Here is a 6,752-nt window from a genome sequence, read left to right on the forward strand (position 1 = left end):
CAGGTAGGCACATTATCCAGCTATGCCTCACTACACCTTAGTCATGTTTTACTTAGGATTTCATTATTGATGATAATAGCAATCTGTTGTTGATAATAGCAAATGATATAGAATGGTGCTCTATTAACACTAATATAATACATAACATATTTATTAATAAATGGGGAATTAATTTCTACTTAAAGCATTATTTTGCCCAGGATTTCAGCTGAGGAAAGCAAGGCTCAGAACTAATACTTTGAATGACCAAAACCTCGGGGTCCAGTGAAACCTGCAGGCAGGCGGACTCAATGGCTGCTACAGGGTATGGGGGCTCAAGCCTCTTGGGTGCTGGGGTGAGAGCTCTTTGCACTTGTGTGGCCTAGAGGCCATGCCCACCCATCCCTTCACTGTGACCAGATGAAACATTGATAAACTTGTTAATCTACGTGCTTTTGCTTTTTTCTTTTTAAAATCCTAACACAAGGATATGTTTATTGATTTTTTTGAGAGAGAGTAAAGGCAGAGAGAGAGACAGAGAGAGCAAGAAACAGATTACCTGCCTCTCATACATGGCCTGACCAGATTAATGTGCATCCTAGGTATATGCCCTGACTGGGAGTCAACCTTTTGGTGTATAGGACAATGCTCCAACTGAGGCACCCATCCAGGGCTATGTGCTTTTGATTTTAAATCTGTTTTGAATCTGGCGAGCCTTGACACACACACACACATCTTTCATCCATGGAAACTAGCATAGATTCACGTGTTGCTGGGTTTTGCTATAAGTAATGTCAGATGAGAGCAGTCATTACAAATTGCCTTCTTCAATGCAATTATGTGTCTGAGACCTTTCTATATCATTCCACAAAGATCTATTTTGTTCTGTAAAATGAAGACACTAATATCACCCAACTGCAACCACTGAATGCATGATTGAGTACAGTAACAAATTGATCTCTCTCCTCTCAGTTTCTCTAAAATCAACCCATAAAAATAAATACATGTTACTGATTTATAAAGATTTTGTGTTTACCCCATTAGTCAGATGACAGAAAAGCCCCATGGGAGGAGGTTGGGAGGAAGCCCATATTTCTTAATGGAATCGACAACTCTGTCCTACAGTATCACCTCAGACAGTAAAAGTGACTGGAGGCTTCATGGTTTGAGGCAACTTGGTAAGTTTTTTTCCATTCCAATCATTCTTTTTTTTTTCCTGCCATATAAGTTGAAGAATTTTCAGTACTAATTAAACAAGGGTTAATCCCAAGGGTTTCATTTACAAGTTGAATTTGGGCCTGTCCCAAAGGGTCTCAGCATCTCAGATGATCACTTTTTGTAAATAACCTAAATGTCTCCTAGTTGGGGGAAGGGTCACAATAACTAGATGCATCCACACAGTGGAATTAATTCTCTATAGTTGTTAAGAAAAAAAAGTGGCCCAGTTTGGGGTAGCTCAGTTGGTTAGAGCACCATCCTGACACACCAAGCTAGTGGGTTCAATGCCTAGTCAGGGCACATACAAGAATTAGCCAATGAATACATAAATAAGTGGAATAACAAATCCCTCTCAAATAAAAAAAATTTAAAAAGTGAAGTAGATTCTTTTTGTGGGTTGATCCTTACTTCCAGGAGTCTTTACCTGGTACTACCATCACTAATGTCCCAGAGGAGGGAATACCATTGGCTGCACCCAGCCAAATGATGGACTTGATTCAGGTCACTCACTTTTTTAAAAATGTAATGATTTGTCCACATTAACCAGATTTGCCAGAAAATCAAACTGCATGGAAGTCCGACAACCAAGGAGATAAGAAATATTTATCAAGACTGGTATAAGAGGCAAAGATGGGCAGCTGGGGGAGAGAGGATGCACAGCAAGGTGGCAGACTGTGCAGGTGAGGTGTGGGCTGGCTGACTGGGCAGCCCCACATTCATGTGTGGATAGGCCAAGAGGAACAACTGGAGAGGGAGACAGACTGTGAAACCAAGCGTTTCGGTGCAGGAAACTAAAAATGCAAGCCTCTGGCTGTAAAAATCTGTGGGGGTTGCAGTGGCGGGAGAAACTACCAGTCTCACAGGAGAGTCCTTTGCAGAGGCCCGCAGGGTTCTAAAACATACACTCACCCACCCACCTGTGAATCAGCACCTGAAAGGGCACAATCCATTTGTGGGAAGTGACGACAAGTGGGGTGAGATCTGAGCAAGCAGGATTGTTCCCTCTCTGACCGATCCCCCACAGAAAGCACCACAACAGAGTGAAAAGGATTGCCCTGCCCTGGTGAACACCTAAGGCTCTACCCCTTACAACATAACAGGTGCACCAAGACAAAGAAATACAGCCCAAAGAACAGAGCAAAACTCCAGAAAAAGAACAAAATGATGAGGAGATATACAACCTATCAGATGCAGAGTTTAAAACACTGGCAATCAGGATGCTCACAGAAATGATTGAGTTCAGTCACAAAATGAACGAAGAGATGAAGTCTATACAAAGTAAAATAAAGGAAAATATACAGGGAACCAACAGTGAAGAGAAGGAAGCTAGGACTCAAATCAACAATTTGGAACCAAAGGAAGAAATAAACATCCAACTGGAACAGAATGAAGAAACAAAAATCCAAAAACTGAGGAGAGGGTGAGGAACCTCCAGGACAACTTTAAAAGTTCCAACATCCAAACCACAGGGGTGCCAGAAGGAGAAAAGGAATAGCAAGAAATCAAAAACTTATTTGAAAAAAGAATGAAGGAAAACTTCCCCAGTCTGGTGAAGGAAACAGATTTTCAGAAGTGCAGGAAGCTCAGAGAGTCCCAAAGAAATTGGATCCAAGAAGAAACAAACCAAGATACATCATAATTAAGTTACTCAAGATTAATGATAAGGAGACATCTTAAAAGCAGCAAGAGGAAAGGAGACAGTTACCTACAAAGGAGTGCCCATACGACCATCAGCTGATTTCTCAAAAGAAACGTTACAGGAAAGAATGGGCTGCAAAGAAGTATTCAAAATCATGAAAGGTAAGGACCTACATCCAAGATTATTCTATTAAACAAAGCTATCATTTAGAATGAAGGGGTAGATAAAGTGCTTCCCAGATAAGATCAAGTTAAAGGAGTTCATCATCACCAAGCCCTTATTAAATGAAATGTTAAAGAGATTTATGTGAGAAAAAGATCACAACTATGAACAGTAAAATGACAACAAACTCAAACAACTATCAACAAGTGAACGTACAAAAAGAACCTAAACAAATAGAACAGGAACAGAATCACAGAAATGTAGATTACATGGAGAGTTATTAGCAGAGAGTGGGAGGAGGGAGACTGGGCGTGGGGAAAGGTACAGGAAATAAGAAACATAAATGGTAGGCACAAAATAGGGGGAGGTTAAGAATAGTATAGGAAATGAGAAGCCAAAGGCCTTTATGTACAACCCATGGACTTAAACTAAGTGTGTGTTGGCGGGGGGGGGAGGGGAGTAATACAGTGGTGGGAGGTTGCAGAGCAATGGGGAATAATGGGGATAAAAAAACTGGAGAACTGTAATAGCATAATCAATATAATATACTTTTTAAAAAGACACGGGAATAGTTTACATTTACAGGCCTCACCTTTTATTCATTTAACCCTTCAGAAAGAAATCATAGAATATCTAGCATGTGCCAAGAACACTCCTAAGAGTTAGATACTCAGCTGCGTATTAGAAACATATGGTCACCACCATCATGGAGCTGGAATTACAGAAAGCAAGGTAGACAGTATAAAGAAAAAATATTTTTAATGTAATGAGTTCCAGTTTCTTTAGAGAATTTGAAATATACAACCCCCCTGGGACAACAACATGATAAGGTTGGAAATGTAGGGAAGACTCAAGAGTTCAGTAGGTCTACCTGATCAAAAGTTCAAAGCGGACCCTCAAAACTTCCTGCTCCTTAAAAAAGGTGTGGAAATTATCATCTTAGAGGAAGGGGACACACATCAGTTGTCTCTTTCAATATTGAGCACATAGTAGTTGTTTTATGAATGTGTATCTCCTTAGCAATAGAGGAAGCTGTGGCTTCCCTGGTGACCAAATTTTTGGAAAGAACAAATATATCCATCGGTTCAGTCACTAATTCCAGAGTGGTTGGGTTTTTACATCAGGGGCTGATTTTTGAAGACCTTGCACAATTCAAAACCTGAAAAATTCAAAGCCAACCCTAACAAGAGATGATTGGCATGTCTCTTCACCAGGTAATGTGGTACCAAAATAACACATTATTCACCATATACATGGTTGATCATTTTAGAAAGTAAGGCTTTTTAGGAAATTTTAAGTTACAAGGTTTCATGTCATTCCCCCACAAAAAATCCCACTGAAACACGATTTCAGATGTTTATAGTTCGAGTTAGCATAAAATGCGACCATGCTGTGTTCTTGTAAATACACAATAATATCCTTCTTTAACCCCACCTCGCAATGTAAAAACTAGAACTTTGCCAATAACTCACATATTGCTCCATAGCACTCCTGCAATTTTCCCCAAGCCAAGATAAGCACCATCCTGAATCGTGACACATCTGTCTTTTGTTTTTCATTTTTGGGGGTGCAATTTTTCAAACAGATGTTTTAGAAACTGTGTTAATCATTTCAGTCAGGTTTTAGCCAGAACCTGCCACCCTAAAAGCCAAATCTGCCTCTTAAAAAGGACTGTGCAATTTTACCCTCATCTGCTTTCATCCCACACTCCACACATCCCAGAGAGATTTGTTCACTGGCAACAGCAGGGTTCTTTCCCTGGCAGATCGGTTCTTTGAAGAAGTCAGAGGTAGACAGATCTGGGCATTCTGCCTAGAGATTCAATCGGGGACAACTACACCCTGTCAGAAGCAGCACCCCGGATAGGTCTCCCACAGATACTAAGCAAGATGGCCTAATCTATGAAAAGAGGGTTCAGCACCAAGGACAGCTCAGTAGGCCTGGCTAGATCGCTTCAACAAGTTTATCTGAAAGGAGCTTCAGCCCTGGCCAGAATACGATTAAAAAAGAAAAAAGGTGGGGTCATTATTTGCCACGTAAGGCAGCTGCAGTTAGCATTTTTGTGGTCACTGAGACATGTTTTTGCACTTGGTTTTGTGCTTCATAGTGTAAGACTGCCCCACCTTGGAGGCCTCTTTCCCACCCCAGCTCCCCCACTTTCCTCTCCTCTGACCTCTCTAGTCTGTATCACTGTCTTCACCCGGAAAATAGCTTGGTTGCTAGGATTAAATGAGGTTTTTACATCTTAATTATACCGATAGCCTGGCCGGATTACTGGGAGCAGGCAAAGAGCAGGAACAGGAGGGGCCACCAGAGATCTCCATCTGCCCTGGGCAATGGCGAATTGGTGGGTGGGGCGGCATTGCCTTGAGCTCCTGCAGAGCAACCTATCCTGGAGTGAGGTACCCTGCCCCGGGCACTTGGCCAACGTGAGGAAGTAAAACACTGAGAACGCACAACCTGGCAAGATAATTCAATAGTGGAAAAAGACCTCCTATCCACTTCTGGTACCTGATTGGGGGTGGGAACAAGGGAAGGCAGGCAGCTGCACCATACAGATCAGAATCGTGGCACGGGTGGGAGGTGACTAGCCTGTCAGTCTAGTCTGGGTAAAAAAAGCGACTGGTCGTCGGTGGACCCCCTCCCCTCTCAAGCCCGCGGAACTTTGGGAAGTTAACTGGGCGAGCCGACTGTCTCACCTCCGGAAAGAATATAAACCAAGGGGAAGGAAGGAACGCTGTCTTGCCCACTTGGAGAACACACTAGCTGGTGAATTAGTGGGACCTTGTGGCCCTGGGAACAGAATGACAGACTTTGGCAGGACAGAAGGTTTCTAGGAGGGCGCCAGAGACTGGACACTGTGCAAGACCAAGGTGCCCGGGTATCTGCTCAGCAGTACCTGCATTTCCCAAAAGATAATTTGAATGGAAGCAGGAGCTCTGGACACTGCCTTGTGATCTAGTTTGGCTGAGGATGGCTGGGTTTTTCCTCGGGTTTTCCGGGGCGGGTGGGCTTTGAGACAAGAGTCTGCCATTCTCCCCGACCCTGCAGCACCTGAATGAAAAACCTCTTTTACTTTCTCACCACCTCTGCCTTTGGAACTTGCTTCTTGGGGGCGGCGGGCAGCAGAACCCCCACTTTGGTTCTGTAACCAAACATGCCTAATAACATGCAACAATAACATGCCCAGAACTGAAGCTGGCACATAAAGCTAAGGGCTAATATTTCTTTTGGGGTTACCATCATTTGTTTCCTTGCGTCTCCCCACGCCTTACAAATTTTTTGTAAGTCAGCACGACTATCAGGGTCCCTGGCTGGAGGAAGGAGGTCTGCGGAGGGTAGACAGCGTCTCTTCTCGCCTCTACCCACGCCCCGCCTTTGCTACAATTTCCCCTCCCCCTCCCCCTCCCCCCTCTCCAGGTGGCTCTCCACTCGGTCTCCCTCCCACCTTCCCTGCACCCCTCTTCCCTTTCCTACCCCTCCCTGGGCTGCATCCCTCTCTCTGACATCTTTCTCTCCCCTGCGCCACCTAACACCTGATCCCCCACGAACTCCGCTCTTCGCCCCGACGGTGAGGAGGCTTCAGTCATAGGGAGCCGCTCGCCTCCACGTCTCGAGTTCACAACCCGACCAATGCGCGGGCTCTGAGAGGAAGCTGGAGCTGCCTCGGCGGCGATGGCGGAACGCGGGCTTCTGGGAAATGTAGTCCGTTAATAGCGCAGGCGCAGTGCTCCCGGGGGGCCTAGTGGGCGCA

Source organism: Phyllostomus discolor, chromosome 12, assembly GCF_004126475.2.
Source record: "Phyllostomus discolor isolate MPI-MPIP mPhyDis1 chromosome 12, mPhyDis1.pri.v3, whole genome shotgun sequence".
NCBI lineage: Eukaryota > Metazoa > Chordata > Mammalia > Chiroptera > Phyllostomidae > Phyllostomus > Phyllostomus discolor.